At 35.7% G+C, this 21,126-nt stretch overlaps 1 protein-coding gene and 1 pseudogene across 1 annotated transcript in view; both read right to left on the reverse strand.

The window, feature by feature from the left end:
• The window catches only part of PTPRD (protein tyrosine phosphatase receptor type D), a 758,123-nt gene extending 751,190 nt beyond the window's left edge, over positions 1-6,933 (reverse strand). Inside the window, exon 1 of the mRNA XM_073880761.1 lies at positions 6,851-6,933. The gene's annotated coding sequence lies outside the window, so the exon portion shown is untranslated. The remainder of the gene's footprint in view (positions 1-6,850) is intronic.
• Positions 6,934-17,273: 10,340 nt separating this feature from the next.
• The window catches only part of LOC112836244 (coiled-coil domain-containing protein 43-like), a 39,863-nt pseudogene continuing 36,010 nt past the window's right edge, over positions 17,274-21,126 (reverse strand).

A 21,126-nucleotide genomic window follows, 5' to 3' on the forward strand; every position in this document is an offset into this window, starting at 1 on the left:
TGTTTTAAAATTTCTAACATTCACTATCATCCAGGACTTTAATAACTGATTTGGTGTCACTTTTTACATTTTATTCCCAGGATACCCAGTTAAGCTCTTTTTCATCTTTATCTTGAAATTTATATTTTCATCAAATTTCTTTATAAGAATCTGTTTAGGTGTTTTTAAATAGTTTTAAGTGATAAGAAAATAGCTTTGTTATGTCTAGTTTTGTAACTGGATTTCAAATACACAAAGGAAAATAGGAACCACCCTCTTAAGAAAAAAATGATTAAGGATGTGTTTTTATTCTATAATAAACAAGAGTGTAGTGCATTTGAAAACCTAAAGGAAGGTAAAAAAATTGCTATACTTAAGTAAATCTTTTCCAAGGTGAAATTCTAAATTTCTAAGATGATAATTAATTTGAGTGAAATAAAAAGATATTTAAACATTATTGCTAAGTAAAAATGACTTCAAACTTTTCTATTTTTTTCAAAATGGAAGCAGAATTACTTTTATTTATAAACAAATGCTTAGTAAAACAGCAAAAAATATAGAAAGGTATAAAAAAAGAAAATAAAATTATCCATAATAGTATTCATAGAAAATTGGCTTTCATACATTCACTACTTAAAGATCTTTGTGACTAGAATGAGTTATTTTGGACTAAGAGAAAAGTGGTTAATTTTAGGATATGGGATTTAAGTGGAAGAAATATGTTTCATTTCAAAATTTTATTGATATAATGTAAAGGTCACAAACTCAAAGCATGAAAAGTTATCATGGTGCTACCTTAGCGGTTAAATTACAACCCCAGATACCTGGTTATAGCCTCTTTTTGAGAACTTCAAGCCAGCAAAATTATGAACTCTTTTATTAAATGTCAATTATTTAGTTTCTTGGAGTGAACAGTGTAGTGCCTGACTCAGCTCCTCCTAAACTTGGCTGTCCTGAATTGAGTTTACAAAAATAGGGCTAGAATGTGAAGATGAAAGAAATATGTATACCTCTTAATTTAATACGGAAAGCACAGGGATTCTCCACAACCTATCCTGGAAGCATTGAAAAAGGAGCAATATAAGAATGAGTTCACTCCAGCAAGTGCCAGATTCAATCACCCAGCCATTGTGTAATGTCAGTTTGAGGATCATCTATTGCATATTATTTCACGTAGAAGCAAAAGAATATATATATATATATATATATATATATATATATAGAGAGAGAGAGAGAGAGAGAGAGAGAGAGAGAGAGAGAAAGAGAGAGAGAGAGAGAGTCTTTTGCCCAATTGTCTGCCAGAGATTACAGTTTAAAGTAAATCAACACTTTATTGTAAAATATTTCCCTACTTGTTCCTTCATTGAACAAAGTCCTTGAGGAATCAGTCATATATTTCAAGTATAAGCAGAACTTAGGAGACCAGCTGAGCTACATAACTCTCAGCATTTTATTTATTCACAAGGAGATCCTGACTTAAATTAGCTACATTCTGCCTCGGCTTCACTTGATTATCTAGATTTACACAGAGGTTGGAGAAGCAATTTATGCAATTCAAAGATGCCAACTTGTCAAAGTGTAAACAAGGTGATTTTCATAAAGCCCATTTTACATAAGGGGTCTTGTACTTTTACAAGAAATATTATGCTGTTTTCCTCTCATTCCTTTGTAGAGGTACGGAAATATTGAGATAAATTATTACACATTCTTATTGTTATTTCTCTTTGAATATAGGTATCTATATTGATTCAAATGATTCAAAAATTTCCAGGTGATCCCGTCAACTTTATCAAAGTTCTAGAGGCACTAATATACAAGAAGTTGAAAGTTGAGGGGAAATTGGTGGGAAAGACGAACCATGAGAGACTATGGACTCCGAGAAACAGACAGAGGGTTCTGGAGGGGAGGGAGGTGGGGGGATGGGTTAGCCTGGTGATAGGTATTAAGGAGGGCACGTGCTGGGTGTTACACGCAAACAATGAATCATGGAACACTACATCAAAAACTAATGAAGTCGTGTATGGTGATTAATATAACATAAGAAAAAAAAACTAATGATGTATGGTGATTAACATAACATAATAAAAAATAAATAAATAAAAAAAGAAAGTTGAGGGTAAATTCCCTTTTATTTTGCATGTTTAACAAAGGAAATGAAACCCATCCTGTTCTGTATAATTTTTCCTTGATTAGTTGTATTCTTAACAGAAAATATAATTTTTACCTAATCTTTGGGAATTTCAGTCATAGGGAAACATTGTCTGCTCTTACTACTTCACTCAGGTGAAGATCCTACAATCACTGCATTTTTATGCTGTATGGAAATTTCAAAAATTGTTTAGTTCAAGGTTTGTATTTATCTTTATTTTGTAGGTGAGATACTTAATGTCCTTAGCAACCAGTCCAGTTTAAGCACTAATAAGTGAAAGAGATAAAGCTAATAATCAAACTACCTTAGTACTTGTAGTACTTAGTGCTTATATGCTTGTTTCCCTACACAAATAGTGCTGCCTGTAAAGGGTTTGGGAAAACACATTTAATCCTTTCTGTAGTAGACAGAACCTAGGGTGACCCTGATGGCCATTTCCCATCTCTCTGCATCACTAATGTTCATGCTTTGTATAATCAATCCTCTACCTTTTGAGTGAAGACATGTGACTTGTTTTTGAAAAATAGAATATGGCAAAGATGAAGAGATATTGCAGTGCAATTTATGTTCTAAATGTATTGGTTTTGAGTTAACCAAAAGACCTCCTGAGAGGCCTGACTTAATCTGGCAAAAACCCTTAAAAGAAGGACTAGGCCCCACTCTGAGGTCAGACTACAAACAGGAGAGATTTTCCTGGCTGGCTTGATGAAGTAAGCAGCCACACTAAGGAAGCACAAGTGGCAAGACGCTGCAGGTGGCCCCTGGAAACTATGGATGGTCTCTTGCACCTGTGGTTGGTCTCCAGCCTACAACCAACAGCAAAAAGCAGGGGCCCTCAGTCACACACACATACACACACACACACACACACACACACACACACACACAGAATTTTGACAACCGGAATGAGATTGGAAATAAATTCTCCCCAAGGCAAACCTACAGTTGAAAAGAGATCCCAAACAATGTTCTAATTGTAACCTTGTAAGATCTTGAAGACAGAACCCAACTAAGACAAACCTCAACTTGTGACTCGCAGAAACTCTGAGATATTAGTATGTGTTGTTTGAAGCTGCTAATTGTGTGGCAATTTGTTATTCTGCCATTTACAGATAGACGGACAAACGAAACACCTATTGTGCTTGAAGTTAGAGTCTTTCATTTCTACTGAAAGAAAAATGTTTTTAACCTATTTGTGTATAACACATAGAAATGGTCCACTCCTTTGTAGTCTTGTTTCCTGTATTGCATTCATTTCTCAACATTGCTGCACCTTTATCTCAGAGCTTTGGATAGACTAAATAAGTGATTATGTCCTAAGGCAGTGGTTCCCTGACATCTGATTTCACAAACCAAAATAATTTTAAAATATATTTTGCAGACAGACATAGTAGTATCAACCTTTAATTTTATAACATAATAACATTTTAAAACCATCAACTAGTATCTAATAATTTTATCATTAAAAAAAACAGTATAACACCAAAAGGTATAGTATGGGCATTATTTCAGAATAAAAAAGAATCTTTCACAAGAAAGAAGTGTTTGAAACTTACATATACACACACACACTCACTCACTAACTCTTTAATTTTCCCATTTGCTTTCAACTACAACAGACAAAACATTGTCACAGACTCATACCAAACTATATACTGTCATTTGAAAGCTATTCTTGTAGGTAGAAGTTTTAAAAACCATTGTAAAGAGCATTGACATTCTTTGCTATTTCTTTCAGGCTGCTTATTGCCTTTCTGGATTAAGGTGTTTTTCTTAAGGAGTGAACTGGAAATATATGTTGTCTTTTCATTCCCTATTAATTAATTATATTCTTTAAAAAAAAACTCTTCATTTACAAGGTAGCACCTATTCACTAGACACAATTCTCTATACTCAGTGTGGATTATATCATTGAATCTTCATTACAGTCCAATGATTTGTGTTAATATGATTATCTCCACTTTACAGAGGAGGGATTTTAGGCTATGAGGGCTTACATAATTTTCCAAAGTGATCTTAAATTACTGAGCCCACACTTTGAAACACTATATTATATTACTATATGGAGTTGGATTTTACTTTGGATTTTACTTTCTTTTCCATATTGATTCACACAAAAACTGAAGCAAAATATAGATGGACATTTGGTGGAAAAGAAGGCATAAGAAAGTTATGCAACAGGGCAAAGATAGTCTCATCAATAAATGGTGCTAGAAGAACTGAATACCTGCATACAAAAAAAGAAAAGAATCTAGATATAGACCTTATATCATTTACAAAAATTAACTCAGAATGGATCATAGACCTGAATATAGAATGTAAAACTACAAAACTCTTAGGAGATAACATAGGAGAAAATCTAGATGATCACCTTTTTCAATATAACACCAAAGTATGAACCAGGAAAAAAATAATCGATGAACTGGGCTTTATCAAAATTATAAGCTTAACCCCTGCTAAAGACAAGATCAAGAGAATTAGAAGGCAAGCCACAAACTGGGAGAAAGTATTTGCAAAAGACACACATGTGATAAAGGAATTTATTCCAAAATATAAAAATAAATCTTAAAATTAATAAGAAAATCTTATTTAAAAATGGGTCAAAAACCCTAACAGATACCTCACCAAAGAAGATATACAGATGGCAAATGAGCACATAAAGAAATGCTCTACATGACATGTCTACAAGGAAATGTGAATTGAAACAGTGAGATACCATTATACACCTTTAAGAATGGGCCAAATCTGAAACACTGACAATACCAAATCCTGGTGAGGATGTGGAACAACAGGAACTCAGAATGCAAAATGGTACAGTTACTTTTGAAAAGTGTTTGTCAGTTTCCTACAACACTACACATATTCTTACCATATGATCCAGCAATTATGCTCCTTGGTATTTATCCAAAGGAGTTTAAAACACATGCATACACAAAACCTAGACATAGATGTTTATAGCAGCTTTATTTGTAATTGCAACATCTTAGAAGCAACCAAGATATCCTTCAGTAGGTGAATGAATACATCAACTGTGGTACATCTAGATAATGGAATATTTTTTAACACTGAAAATAAATTAGCATGAAGCCAAGAAAAGACTTGAGCAAACCTCAGATACATGTTATTAGGTAAAAAAAAAGTCAATCTGAGAAAACTGCATAGTTTATGATTCCAACTATAGCATAGAGACAATACAAAGATCAGTGATTGCCAGGAGTGAATATGTGGGGAATGAACAGGAGGTCACAGAGGATTTTAGGGCAGTGAAAATACTCTATATGATATTATTATGATGATATGTCATTATACATTTGTACAAACCCATAGAGTGTGTAACACCAAAAGTTAACCCAAAGGTAAACTATGGACTTATGGACTTTGGGTCATTATGATGTGTCAGTGTGGATCTAACTAAGTAGCTAGCTAGCTAGCTAGCTGAATATATATTTATGTGTATATATATATTGGATTCAGATTCAAGCAAGATTTATTTACTTCCCATTTTGTGCCAAAAACTGTGCAAGACATTTTCACATGTGTTCTAATTATTTAACAGTCATACACTTATAGACTCTTCAGTCAGATATCTTTGAATAATATCTCTGAGACTGTATGTATAGGACACTATAGTACTTTTTAAATAAAATACACTGTGATTTTTAATTTTATGTTCCCACTTGGCTTGACTACAGTGCCCAGTTGTTTGGTCAAACACTAGTCTTGATGTTATTGGAAAGGTATTTTTTAAAGGAGATTAACAGGTACCACCAGTTGAATTTAAGTAAAACAGTTTGTCCTCCATAATGTGGATGGACCTCATCCACTTATTCGAAGGCCTTAAGAGCAAAAACAGAATCTCCCAAAGAAGGAATTCTGCTTCCAGATTGCAACATAGAAATTCTGCCTGACTTTTCAGTTTCAGGCTCAAGATTTACAACAGCAACTCTTATCTGAATCTCCAGGCTGCTGACTTGTCCTGTGGATTTTAGATATGCCAGCTCCCAGAAACTCACTGAAATGTGTGTCAATTCCTTAAAATAAATCTCTGCCTCTCATTCTATGTATATCCTATTGGTTCTATTTCTCTGGAGAACTGCAACTAACACATATAAGCTAAAAGTCAGTTCTAATTCTTCAAAATCCATTAAGAAAACCTCATTGGTCATTTTGGGCATGATAGCCCATACTTAACATATAATTTACTGAATATAACAGTAGGTACCCTGGCTGTGTAATCTTAATATCATCAATTCCTCACTTGTAAAATGAGGACTGATTATAGTACTGCCTTCCAGAGAATTTGTGAGAATTAAGTGAGATAATCTATGATGTCTTGCACAGTGCCTGACACACCTAAGACCTCCTTACATATGAACCATTTATACCCTTAAAATCACCCTGGAAATATACATAATTTATAAATAAGGAAACTGAAGCTGAGAGAGGTTAAGTAACTCTTAAGACATTAACATAATTTCTTTGATTGTGAAATGATGGCTACATTTCCTAACACAGCTTCTTCTTCCTGGGTTTTGTTATTCTTTCAGTATTATAAACCTGCTGATAGCTGAAATACTAAATTTACATAAAGAAAAACTGAAAAAAGAGGAAGACCAGCACAAGATATAAGAAGAGTAAGAAATAATGTGTAAAAATGGTCATTAATACTGAAAACACTTCAGGACCGATTCACATAAGAGGACATTTTGGTGGAATACTCACTTTCAATATGCAGCAGTTTTTTGGATTGATAAAGGGGTTCTTGTAGAATTCCACAAAGTGATCATAAATTGAGGTTTAATTGGTTCTTTCCATTTGTCCATATGTTTTATGTACATCTGGCAGAATTAGTGTTGACTGAAATATACATCAATATGAGTTGATTACATGAAGACATGAATGATTATATATATTTAATCTGGTTAATATTTTATTTAATATTAACATATAAATAAATATATCTAAAATAATCAATTTTAGGTCAAATTTAGAGTGAATTTTGAGGAATTAATAGTGAAATTTAGTTTAGGGCAATTTTGGGTTAAAATATTATATTGTCCTATTACATACCTTCTCAAAGATATTGATAATATAGAACAAAGCTTGTCTTGTTAAGGAAAAAATATTATGGGTGCATATTTGTCCATGATTTCTAGAAACAGAGTAGGACTGAATCAAATGGCTGACATAATCTTGAATAAACTTGATGGTCTTAATTTCCTAATACAGTAAGTCTTTTCCATTTCTGACTGGTGATTTTATGATTGAGCAAACTGAATATAAAATGTGGTTGGCTGCTCTTGATTAAAGCATACACACGTATGTACATGAGTCGATTATTCTTTATGTGTAACTTAGGGGTTAAAAACTGGTTTAAAGAGCCAGCTTTCTGAGACTAGTAGAGGACAGTGTCACACAAAGTTTTGTGAGTATACGTGCATATCTATGCCCTACTTTTAACAAGCCATGGTTAGGGAGCTATGTGAAACATCACTTTATTGGACTAACTATGTGTGACTGGTCACAGTTACAGACATAGATATGACTACACATATACGATAAAGCTGAAGAAAATGGAAAGTTCTTTGGAAAAGTGAGAAGAAATGACCCATGCTTAACCTGAGTTAATTTTGTGTTCTCATAGTATACCCACCACCCTCTTCCCCCCAGCTCTCTCTCCTTTACTCCTTTCTCTCAAGCTTGAGTGAACTCTGGTGCAAACTGTGGAGGATGTGTCCATCTGGCTTTAATCTAGAGAGAATTAGTAAGAAAAGAGAAAAATTTATGTTTTTCTTTCTATAAAAAATATACTGGATTTCTGCTCAAATATATTCAAGGACTTGAAGTTTTCAATAGCCTATGAGATTTTCAAAGATTTCCATGTAAAATATGAGTCTTTAAAATCAAACTCACTGGTTCTAGAACCCAAAAAAGGAAACCACAATGTCAAAATGAATAAATGTTTAATTAACATCTGCATAACATTAGGTCACTTCATTAATTATTAAGTTTAGTATTCATAAAAGATTTATTACATTTGAAAACAGTTTAGTGGATAAATTTTTTCACTTTTCAAGAATTTCTAAGTCCACAAAATGTCAAAAAACAGAGCCAATCATAAATTATGTCAATAACACATAGCCAAATAATTTCAAAAGCAAATTCATGACATTTCTTTCCCTAAATTTTATAGTAAATAATTAGTGTTGAATGTGAGTGTGCTTTCATATGTTTACGATTATGCATGCTGTGCCTTCCAAAAGGGCTGACCAAGTTCTTAAAGCAGCTTCACTTTTAATTCATCCATTGCTGTGGCATGATAGAAAAGAAAGACATATTTGGTTCATGTTTCCTTGCTTTAAAACCTTTCAAACTAGTGAAGATCTTAGACTGTGTTCTCTGGAAGCAGTCTCTGGGCAGAGTTCTGAGTAGAAGGGTTATTGTGGAGTATTCTCAAAAGATACACCTTTAAGGAAGGGTGGAAGGCAAACCGGGCAGAAGGAGAAGCTGTCTGCACTGTGGTTGTAAGAGAGGGCTCAGCTGATTACACTGAGCTCTGGAGCCAGGATGGCTCTTCAGAACTGCCCCAAATTATGTCAGGGAGCAAGGCCTTCAAATCCCTCCAGTCGGCCAGTTATAGGTCACATCTTCCCTGGGAGGGGACCTAACCTTTGGCAAGCAGCTCTAGACAACTGAGGGAAACCCATTAGTGACAAAATCTGGAGATGGAACATCACAGTATGTATACACTCTAGGGAATATCAGATTACCTTCCACCAAAATTCAGTCCTTATGTTGCAGTTGTAGACAAAGGTATACTTTGTGGGGGAGGTGGGATTTCATCCAGTTCATTAGTTTATCTTTTGAGCATTTATTACTAGGCTAGACTCCTGAATTCATTATATTATTTATTTTTCAATATATGAATCCAACTTTAAAGAATAGGAAATTCATGTCTAGAGAGTTGATGTAACTTGTCAGAATTCACACAAGGTGTAAGACATGATTGACAGAATTATTCCCAATCTCTTTGACTCTGAAGTCCAGATTTTCCTCCCCAATTTACCATGTTTCCACTCTAGTCCAGAATAAGTTGTTAAAAATATTTTAAAATATATGCAAAAATAATGTAAAATTATGCCTAGTAAAGTGAAGAAAAGCTATACGTGAATACTAATTTCACTGTAAATATAGCTTGCTACTATGTACCACATGTTGTTTGAATTACTTCCCTTGAATAGACTCTTCACAACTCTAAAAGGGATATACTATCACGTTATTATCCCCTTTTTAGAGATTGGTAAAATAAGGTATGGACAGGGATAGGTGAGTTCCCAAGGTTATACAGCTTTAAGTAGAAGACTTGGCATTAGATTCTTGCAGTGTGACTCCAGATACTCCCACTTAATCCCAAAGCTCTGTGCCTCTTTGGGTTAAGTGTTGATGTTTTATGATTTAAGTGCTAGTATACCACATTTCTTTCTTTACAAAAGAAAAGTATTTCTATTGACACACATTTCTGGAAGCCAAAGTCAACGTGTATAATATCTAGAAATTTTCAGGGCTAAAAATGAACAGACTCTGAGAGTGTTATTTTTAAGCATAGGTAATGCTTTGGCCTTTGTCCTTCACAATGGTAGTAATAAAAGTATACTCCAAATGACACATGTATAGCAAAATGTGGGCAAGATTTTGAAGTAGGCCACTCTACAAAAGAGGAAAGTTAGTTAGAATCATAGTTCAAGGACTGTTGTTTTGATCTCTCATCAAAAGAGCCATCCAAAAAGATCTCTACATCAAAATATCAACATTGTACTTTCTCTTATTTATTTTTTAGACACTATCTCACGTGTGTGTGTGTGTGTGTGTGTGTGTGTGTGTGTGTGTGTGTGTATTTTAAGAATAAAGGATGGAAGACACATTTAACGAGCCATCTCGAGCATATACGGGGCAAGATGATTTTTTTTCTCCAAAAATATTGTTTTTTTAAAGTTCCTCGGCTTCCTAATGCATCAAACATTAAAAAGGAGGTATTGATTAAAGTGTATGAGTCAGTAGTAATATTACAGTTATTTAATTAAAAAACAAAATTACTGTGGCTATTTAGAAGTCTGAGAAGTACTTGTGAGTTTTTGATCAACACTTAGATAAAAGGACTTTCTCCTATTATAATGGCATTATGCTAATGATCAAAACTGAGAAGAGAGATGAAACATAAACATATCTTTTAAATTATTTTACAGGCACATAGGTAGGATTGCAAGAATAAATACTCTTGCCACTAAGAACAAATATTTTATACTGATTATTTCCTATGTCTCAGAGTTTTTTAGTATTAGTTAAGGTTAAAAAAAATAGTGTCCTAATTCTTGCTTTAAGACATGCACTATGCATGTGTAAACTTTGATGGGTACTAATGGACACCTCTTCCTAGCTTTGACCCTTAGGTTGGAAATAACAGCTTGTTGTTATTTTCAGAGAGAATAAGATCCACTTCTAAACATTTTAGAAATCTCAGGGCTTTTTTCTCCTTATAAATAGACAAATAAATGGCTACATTAGCAACTGCACTTCAATGTGAGCCAAGGACATTTTTAAAATGTCACAACTCAGGGTTAACACTCTCATTTTTGACATTTAGCCTTCAGATTTTTCTTCTTAATTGTCTGTTTGTTGCCTCATTGCTATATACAGGGATTTAAGGTCAAACACATCTCTTTCCTGCATTGCCATAAGACAGAGTGTCCAAAAGTTTTAAATATTTCATATATTGTGGGCTACCAGACTTTCCCAAATTCTATACCAGTTTCAACCTTTTGAATATAGGGAGGTAATCTGCTCAGACCAAAATTGCCCCCAGAAAGGATTGTCAGTTACTTGATTCCAACTACAAGCTGCTTACTTTTTGGCAGATGCTTGGGGTTTGTTTTTCTAGACCAGTGGAAACAATTTGGGCTAGTTTTGCAAAAGCAAATATGAATGCAGCCTACACATAGTTGTGTGCTGTTATATAAGAAATTGATTACATTGTCAAGGTGATGTTGTTAATGATTAACTGACTGACACTAATAACTGGTATTTAAATTTTCTTTTTAAATCAGGACCACTTCCAGAGTGGCACCAAGTGAACTAAAGTGTGCCTCCACACATTGTCCACTTAAGAAGTCTTAAAAAAATATTCTAAATCTATTGGCATTGAACATCTTGCTGGCTCATACCAGCCACTCAGAACAATAGAGAATGAAAACATCATGTAATGGTTGTTTTAATATTGAAATTCTCAGCTCAATCAAGAATCCATGCCATTCATTACTCATTCAGCAAATACATATCAATAGTATTTTATGTCCCACATATTTGGCAAGTTACAAGGGAAACAAAGGAAAAAGTTGTTTTTCCTCAAGAAAGTCTAGGAGCCTAAAGACTGATTTCTGTGCCACATGGCTCTCTGTATATGATTTGCTTTTGTCTCTCCCATTAGATTATTATGACCTTCATAAATCATTATAAGCACCAAAATGCATACTAAATCCTTAACTGCCTTTCCAAGGGTATGTTATATTTAAGCCATAGTCCCTCTGTCCTCACCTCCTACCCCAGTTATGGAATGTGGTTTTACACTGTTCTTAAAAAAAAAAGTAAGTGGCCAAATTCTGTATATCAATAGAACCCCATCCCTTGACCACAGATGAAATGACTAAGGATAGGCAAACTATTCCATGATTGACAATTTGTGAGCTAAACAATGACACCCTATGTGGCTTTGGGAAAAGGCTTATCCAGCTATGAACAAAAGTGATTGGTTAAGCTAGTTACAAACTTTCTTTGGGGGATTTGACCCAGTGAAACAAACAAACAGAAAATTTACGGTAGCAAGCTGAAGCAAGAAGAGATATAGAGGAAAGATAATATGTAGGAACAATGGGGCAGCAAAAGCTCTGAATAAACACCATGACACAGAAAAGAGAAATAATGAAATACAGTCATCGTGGCTGAAGGGATATACAGAGAGAATGGCAGGCTTACTTTTTCTAATTATATCAGAGCTGCAAATTCCTGGAAAAGCTAAAACCCTGACTTCCATGATCTCTGAATTGGCCATGCATCTACTCCTTGGATTTATCTCTCTGTTACTTCTCCATTATAGTCTTCTAATATCCATTATTTAACATGAGCTTAGTGAGTTTCTGTCTCTTTCTGAAATAGTCTAAAATATTTCATTACCACAAACATGAAAAATATCTACAAAATGCCCTAATGAGTACCAAAGCAAGGTGCTTGGCCCTGAAGGGTTTGCAATATATTGTCAGAAATAGAATGTGCATAAAGGAGAAGATAAATCACAAATAATGAATATATATATAGGTACAGACAGTCCATGATTAATAATGTTTCAATAATCTTTAGATATATCCAAGAATGAGGATAATTGTGATGTATTCCTGAATGCACCTGCTGTAACCCTGTGTGGTCAGGGAGAATGTCTTCCCATGAAGAAATGTGCATGGCATTTCAAAGAGGAAGAATTCAGAGCCAGGACTGAAATATGAGAAATTATAGAAAAATGTTTTAAAGAAAGATAAGAGAAACTTAACAAAAGGTTGAATGCCAGCTAAGTTGCTGCCATTACCCTAGAATTCATCACATATATGATCTCACTTATTCCTTATGAAAAACTCTGGGAAGTAAATATTCTAAACTATAAAAATTAACTAAAAATGTATTATTTGTTTCAGAGATACAGGTCTGTGATTCATCAGTCTTACACAATTCATAGCGCTCGCCATAACACATACCCTCCCCAATGTCTATCACTCAGCCACCCCATCCCTCCCACCCCCCCACCACTCCAGCAACCCTCAGTTTGTTTCCTGTGATTAAGAAGTCCTCATATCAGTGAGATCATATGATACCTGTCTTTCTCTGATAATACATTACGTGTTAAAAAAAAAAAGATAGTAGGAAGGGAAAAATGAAGGGGGGAAATTGGAGGGGGAGATGAACCATGAGAGACTGTGGACTCTGAGAAACAAACTGAGGGTTCTAGAGGGGAAGGGGGTGGGGGGCTGGGTTAGCCTGGTGATGTGGTATTAAAGAGGGCACGTATTGAATGGAGCACTGGATGTTATACGCAAACAATGAATCATGGAACACTACATCAAAAAAATAGATTAAATAAATAAATAAATAAATAAATAAATAAATAAATAAATAAATAAATAAGTAATTTTTAAAAGGTGAGGCTCAGGGAGTTTTCAGTAACTTCTACAAGGTCAAGCTTGCAAGTGAAATTCATTGCTTTCTGGCTATAATGCTCTCATTCCTTTCATTTAACCAAAACACCTGCTCTTTATTTACCATAATTGTCTACTGTCAGAACATAAAGTCCTCATGCTCACTTGACTCTTGATTGTTGTTGCCTTTACTTTTATCTTGAACCTTCTAGAAAGCAAATCCCTGCCAAATTGTAAGTGCTGTCAAAGAAGGAACTATCTTCACTTAATAAAATGGGTTCTGGGCATGCAGTCCGGTGGCCAAGAAATATATGTTGAACAAATGCTTAAATGGACATTTATGCTTTACAAACATTATCTCAGATTATCCTAAATCAACACTGGCTATCCACATGCAGTTTTGCTTCACTTACTGCAGTTGCAAAAAGGCAGATTTTCTTACTATTTCTGGAGATGCTAACCCACTTAAATTTTTTTTAAAGATTTTATTTATTTATTTGAGAGACAGAATGAAAGACAGAGAGCATGAGAGGGAAGAGGGTCAGAGGGTCAGAGGGAGAAGCAGACCCCCCGCCGAGCAGGATCTCGATGCCGGGACTCCAGGATCATGACCTGAGCCGAAGGAAGTCGCTTAACCAACTGAACCACCCAGGCGCCCCAACTCACTTAAAATTTAAGCCTGTGGGCTCTAGAGACAGTCTCTGTATTTAAAACTTGACTGCCACTTCATAGGTGTGTTGCTTTAAGCATGTTATTTAGTTTTTCTAGTCTCAGTTTTCTCAACTATAATGAGTTAATAGCAGATAATGATATATGTTTTGTGTGAATATTACATGAGTTAATACTGTGAAATATTTAAAACAGTGCCAGGAAAATGATAAGCAATCAATAAATTTGAGCTATTTCAAAAGACCTCCAACAGTTTTCATTCAATATTACTCTTATTTTTACCCCTTAGTAAAGGGCAGGCCTTTCCCAGATCAGTTGTGACTTACCAGAGGAGTCAGCAGAACCCTACAATGTGGCTGTATTCATGTGTCTGTGTGTGTGAAGGGGGGGAGGATGAGGGTTATCTCTGTCTTGAAGGACCTGACACAAGTTAATAGATATCTTTTTTGAAAAGGAACCTTGTGTAAATGATCAAATAATAAATATTTTAGACTTTGTGAGCCTTATAGTCTCTGTCACAACTTCTCAATTCTGCTGTTATACCGTAAAAACAGTCACAGAAGGGTGCCTGGGTGGCTCAGATGGTTAAGTGTCTGCCTTCGGCTCAGGTCATGATCCCAGGGTCCTGGGATCGAGTCCCGCATCGGGCTCCCTGCTCCTTGGGAGCCTGCTTCTCTCTCTCTCTCTCTCTGTCTTTCATGAATAAATAAATAAAATCTTAAAAAAAACAGTCACAGAAAATAGGTAAACAAATGAGTGTGACTGTGTTCCAATAAAACTTCATTGACAAAAACAGGCAGTGGGCCAAATCTGGCCCAAGGGTCATAGTTTCCTGACTTCTGCTAGAGATAAAGACAGGCAGTGCAGTGTTCAGATAATAAGTACATAGCTGGGACAACTGTTTCCCAAATACATCTTGAATATTACTGTCATCAGGGGCAGATCACTTAAACTATATGACCAAAGTTTCTCATTTGTGAGTTGGAACAAATGCTTCATGGAGATCCTTTCAGATTAAGTCTCTACTGACTTTTAGTATGCAAAGGCCTAGAAATCCCATGTAGCAAAACCAAAATTACTCTTCTATTAAGATTACTAGAATTTCCCCTCCTCTCCTTCTAACAGGAATCCTGCTTTGCGTACTTAAGTTCTCTTCCCCAACCTTGCTTGATTGATGATTTTGAGATTTTATAATATGGAGTAAATAGAAAAGGGTGGAGGTAGGAGGATAAGATGGACATACTTGCCAGGGATGAATAAAATATTTTTGTGAAAGGTTCCAAAGTGAGAAATGAGGAAATATCTATAACATAATAGAATAAAATAGAATAGAATAATAATAGAATAGAATAGAATAGAATAGAATAGAATAGAATAGAATAGAAAGAATAGCAGACGGGGAACAGTGATGCTGTAACATATTTATTCTTTTCACTGTGTCTGAAAATTGTAAAGAGAAAAGTTTGATTTTTTTTTGCTTTTGGTTTATTTTTGTGATTTAAATATTTTATCTTTTAAAAGGTGGTTACTTTTTAAAATGTAATACCACGGTTATAGGAGTGTATAGAGGTGACATATCTTTTCCTTAACCATGCTTCTTTTTATCTTCTGCACAAAGGTAAAAATGTTTGCTAACCTCCTAGTTAATGATGTGAAAAGATGTCAGCAAACTTTTTCTCTAAAGGGCCAGATAGTAAATATTTTAGGTTTCACAGGTCACAAAAGATCTCTGTCACATAACTGTTCTTTTTTTTTAGATTTATTTATTTATTTGAAAGAGAGAGAGAATGAGAGAGACAGAGAGCACATGAGAGGGGGGAGGGTCAGAGGGAGAAGCAGACTCCCTGTCGAGCAGGCGGCCCGACGCGGGACTCGATCCCGGTACTCCAGGATCATGACCTGAGCCGAAGGCCGTCACTTAACCAACTGAGCCACCAAGGCACCCTGTCACATAGCTGTTCTTTTACAACCTTTTAAAAATGCAAAATCCATTGTTGACTTGCACCATACAAAAACAGATGGGGCCAAATTTGCTTGCCTGCAGTAGTTTGCCAACCTCAGGGATAAAATACCTATTTTCTGACTTGCCTGGGAGATTGCTCCCTTCAGGCTTTTTGACAGTCTGCTGCCTGAAGTAGAGAAAGGCCTTATTTACAAATGAATGTGGCGTGTGACAAAAGTAGAAATGGAGAGAGTTCCTGCTCATTTTTCCTGTTAATTTTCCATTCACTCATTAAATAAATTTGTTGAGCACCCACACTGTACACTCTTAAATATCTTTGTGTTCGCAGAGATTTCCAGTGTTTCTTTCTTAAACACATGGTTCCTGCAGTTTCTCTCAACCTGTAATTATCAGTTCTTTATATTCATGTTTAAGGGCAGATCAGGAATAAAATCTCTACTAACAGTCAAAAGAACTCATGGTTATAAAAATGGATCTAGCTAACAATGATATCCTTCCACCCAATACACATCTCTTCAAAATCATAGCCTAGATGAGGAAAAATATTTAATTATTTCTACTTAAAAAGATATTTCTTTTCCTCCCATGGGCTGAAACTTAACAACAACAAAAAAATTCTCAAATCTAGGACATCTACCACATAGTTTCTTCCATTTTCATAGTTCATTGCCATGTTAACATAGTATCTGGATCCAGGTAGGCTCTTCATAAACTTTCTATTTCATCCATAAAACAATACATTAAGGGGTGAATACTACTTTCAAAGAACTTTATACTCCCACATTTCAACTCAGGAAAGGAGTGGTCATGATTCTGCTCCTTCAAGATGAAAACTGTAACTGCCATCTTTCTGAATATTTCTGCTATTTATCTTTTGAAGTAGCCAAAAGGAGCCAGAACTTTAGTATTAAAATACAAAAATTGCCCCCATTCCAGATCTTTGGTACAGACATCAACTACAATAATCTGACTATCCACACCACAGAGACATGGCACATTTTGTAATTAGAAGTGTTTGTGATTTTCCTTTGGACCATGTAAACGGAGGGAAATGCCTTGGGAAATAATTTTGTTTGTTCCCTCATTTCTCTTAAATACACTTGTGCACAATCAGTTCTCCCTTTGATCAACTCCATGAAGAGAAAAAAAACAGTGGACCAAAGTTATCGCTTCCACTTCCCTCTTTGTGCCCTTTTCTTTTTCCTTTTCCTTGCATTCCTGCTTAGATAGTTTGTCTCTCTCCCTCTGCGGCCTGTCCTGTTCCTTCCTTCTTTGGGACTCATCCCAAAGCGGGTCTTACTCCAGTTTTCTGGCATTGAGGGCATCTTCCACATTGGTGTTTCAGAATAGAGATTTATCAGAACCAAGTTTCGTTGTGGTGGCACCTGAATCATCCTTCTCATTCTTCTCATCTTCTGCATCTGTCACACCAGCATACTAAGCCAGGAGTGCAGCTTTTCTCTGCTTCTCCCCATCCTGGGCTTCACCACAATCTGTGCCTGCTTCTAAATTTAGGTGGCAATGGCCTGTATCTCATCTTTTTTTTTTTTCACTTTGGTAAGAACATTCTGACTTTCCAACCATAGTTCCACAATATCCTTGCAGTTGTTAAGAAGAGAATCTTCTTCCAAGAAGGCAAGGAGGATACCCTGTAGAGTCCCGCTTCTCTTCTTCCTCCTCCTCCTGCAGGACACCAAGATGTAGGAGCCCTAAATGGCTCAGTCCACTCCCAGCACCTGGAACTATCCGTCCATCTATGACTTAAGACCCAAAGCCACTGCCCCTGCCATTACCCAAGGCAGCTGCAACCACTTCACTGGGCGCTGCCCAGTGTCAGGATCCTCAAATTGTTTTCAATTATGAACTGTATGTCTTTAGTCACAAAATCATTCTGGGACTGGACCACATAAATAATGGTGGCTGCTGCTGCTTCTTCTTCTTCTTCTTCTTTTTCTTCTCCTCCTCCTCCTCCTTCTTCTTGATAATGGCTTGTTAAATATCACACATTTCTAATCATGCCCAGGTAGATTAGTGAAGATGTCAATATTACTTAGGTCAGGAGTGGATGTAATTGTGATTTTTTAAGCCTGAGTTTTGGTTGACAGACAGCAGCTTCAGATAAAACAATAATATTGGGCAGCCTGGCACTTTTATACAAACTTGAAAAACATTTCAGTATTCTGAAGTGGGGTAATACTAATGATGGCTCTTGAACAAGGCTATACCTTTGCTCAAAACATCACTAATTTAAAGTTGCATCCTTCCAATTGAGTTACTGCACATTTGAAATAACTCTTAATGAGTTTTGGATGATATCTTATTCCATTGACAATACTGAGAAATCAAAAATTTTTTTCTTACTAATATTGGCACATCTTTCTGGAGTTCTGCATTTCTGGTAGATCTCCAATCATGGTAAGATTCTGGTTCTGATTAAAGTTTTATTAATAAAAAAATACATTTTTACTATTGCAAATTATTTCCTAGACTTCAATAGTCTTGGAAGCATTCTTGGTAACTTTAATATGGGCAATTGTCCCACTATAATTAAAAACGGTTCTCGGGGCACCTGGGTGGCTCAGTCATTATGCGTCTGCCTTTGGCTCAGGTCATGGTCCCGGGGTCCCGGGATCGGGCCCCACATCGGGCTCTCTGCTTGGCGGGAAGCCTGCTTCTCCCTCTCCCACTCCCCCGCTTGTGTTCCCTCTCTCGCTGTATCTCTCTCTGTCAAACAAATAAAATCTTAAAAAAAAAACAAAAACCCAAAACTGCTTTTGCAGACCAAGAGTCCAATCAGCACCTAGGACAGTTCCAAATACGCCATTGGGGAGTAAGTAAATGAGTAGTCATGGAGAGTGACTTAAATATAAAGCAAACAGTAACAAACACTGCGCAAATTCTCATTCACAAAAAAAAACTAAAAAAAACCTAATAGAACAAGCTAATGGCGTAGTGTATGATACCCTGGAACACTGAGCTTCCTGAGGTTTGGGGCAAATCAGATATTGCTTACTTTCGGGATTAGTCTATGTATTATTTACCGTCATGCTTAAGAATCAATTGGTTGTTGTGTGGGGTGTGGGAATAAGACACACCAAGATCACTAAATTAAAATATTATTTTTCCCCCTTATCTCTCTAATGTCACAGTCTATCTGCCAGGATTATACACTGGTTACTGATTATCTCTGCAACCTTCTTATCTCTCTGTTCACCTTTGGGATTCTCCTCCAGTGAGAAAGTAATGCCTCTGTAGAACATTTGCTCCTAAATTAAACTTTTATTTTCCAGGGGGGAAGGTTAATAGTGTTTTGAATGAAAACAAAACACGAAGCTCACTATTGTTATAAACATGCTAATGTTAAACCACTATCATGTACTTCTACTTCTCAGAAATAATGCTTTTTCAAATGCTAAGAGTATTCTCTGTTGTAAAGCAAAGGTCTTCTCTACAGATAATACTACTGAGAACTAAAGCAGACACAGATACTGAAATGGTGATACTTTATTCATGACCATATGCTGCTACCGATTTCTGCAGCAAGGCATGTATAAATTTATTCCTTTTTTTCTTCCTGTTTCAATGGACTCATAATTATCAAAAGTACAGCATGTAATAAGTAGATGAATGATAAGTAATCTAATATTCACTGATTGATATTCAGCAGCTACTATATTACTTTTAACCTGCATGGGTATGTGAAATATATTCATAAGAAAATGTGATTTAGAAACTAAGTATAATAGCTATTTTCTTCACTTATAACTTATATGAAGAAAGCTATGATTTGGAAATATTAGAGATATGATATTTAGAACAAACCTATAGTACAGGGAAAAAGACAATGGATCTGAAAGAAATATGAACTTAATAAACATCCACTGAGTTTGCATTGTGTGCAATGTGCTTTAAATATAAAGATGGTTAATACTTAAGAATTTAGAGACACAAATTAAAAATTATGATGATCTCCAACCATATCAATTATTTCATCAAATATAAATGTTCTAAACACACCAATTAAAATACAAAAATTTTCAGATTGGGTTAAAATGCTATTGAAAAGAAACCCGCTGTAAATAAAAGGACATAGCTAGGTTACAAGTAAAAGTGTAAGAAAAGGTATTTTCTGTAAGTACCAGCCAAAAGAAAGTTGAAGTGGGCTATTTTGGTATCAGACAAAGTATGCTTCTGAACAGGGATGAAGAGAAACATTCCACAGTGAAAAGTGGGTCAAATCACCAGAAAGACATAACAATCTTACATGTGTAAGCACCTAACACCAGAGCTTCAAAATACATGCAGCAAAAACTAATGGAACTGAAAGGAGATAAGATAAATAAATCTGCAATCTTAACTGAAAACTTTGATGTTCTTTGCTTAACAAATGATAGAAAAATGAGGTAGAAAATCAGTAAGTTGTAGGAGGTTTGAGTAACACTATTAACTAACTTGACTTAATTGGTACAAATAAAACACTCCATCCAACAAGCACAGAACACCTATTATTTTTAATTGCATAAAGAATATTCACCATAATAGACTATATCATGGGCCATAAAATAAACCTGAAAAATGTAAAATAAAAGAAATTACATAAATAATGTTTTCTTTCCGTAACTTATTAAAGTAGACATCAGGGGGAAGAACAAGATGGCGGAGGATTAGGAGGCCTAAATTTTGTCTGGTCCCAGGAATTCAGCTGGAAAGGGATCAAATCATTCTGAACACCTACAAACTCAACAGGAGATTGAAGAAAAGAATAGTAGCAAATCTAAACAGAAAAGCGACCACTTTCTGGAAGGTAGAATGTGTGGAGAAGTGAACCCGAGGCGATATTCGGGAAGACAGACCTCGGGGGGAGGCAGCCTCCATCAGCCAGCTATGGGCAAGTGATAGAGCAGCAGAGCACAAAATCAAAACTTTTAGAATTCAGCTCTGCTGAGGGACGTTGCTCTAGTGGCCAAGCGGGGGGTGGAAACTTCACTGGACAGTGTGGTCTCAGGACCGTAGGGGATCACAGGAAGACCAGGGCGCCTTAGTACAGCAGAGTTCCCAGGTATCAGAGCAGGGAAGCCAGCTGCAGAGAGGGAGCCAAGGAGAGGGCTCTCAGCTTGGGGTTGCCATAAACC

Source organism: Callorhinus ursinus, unplaced genomic scaffold, assembly GCF_003265705.2.
Source record: "Callorhinus ursinus isolate GAN/ISIS: 27379988/994484 unplaced genomic scaffold, GSC_fseal_2.0 scaffold39, whole genome shotgun sequence".
Taxonomy (NCBI): domain Eukaryota; kingdom Metazoa; phylum Chordata; class Mammalia; order Carnivora; family Otariidae; genus Callorhinus; species Callorhinus ursinus.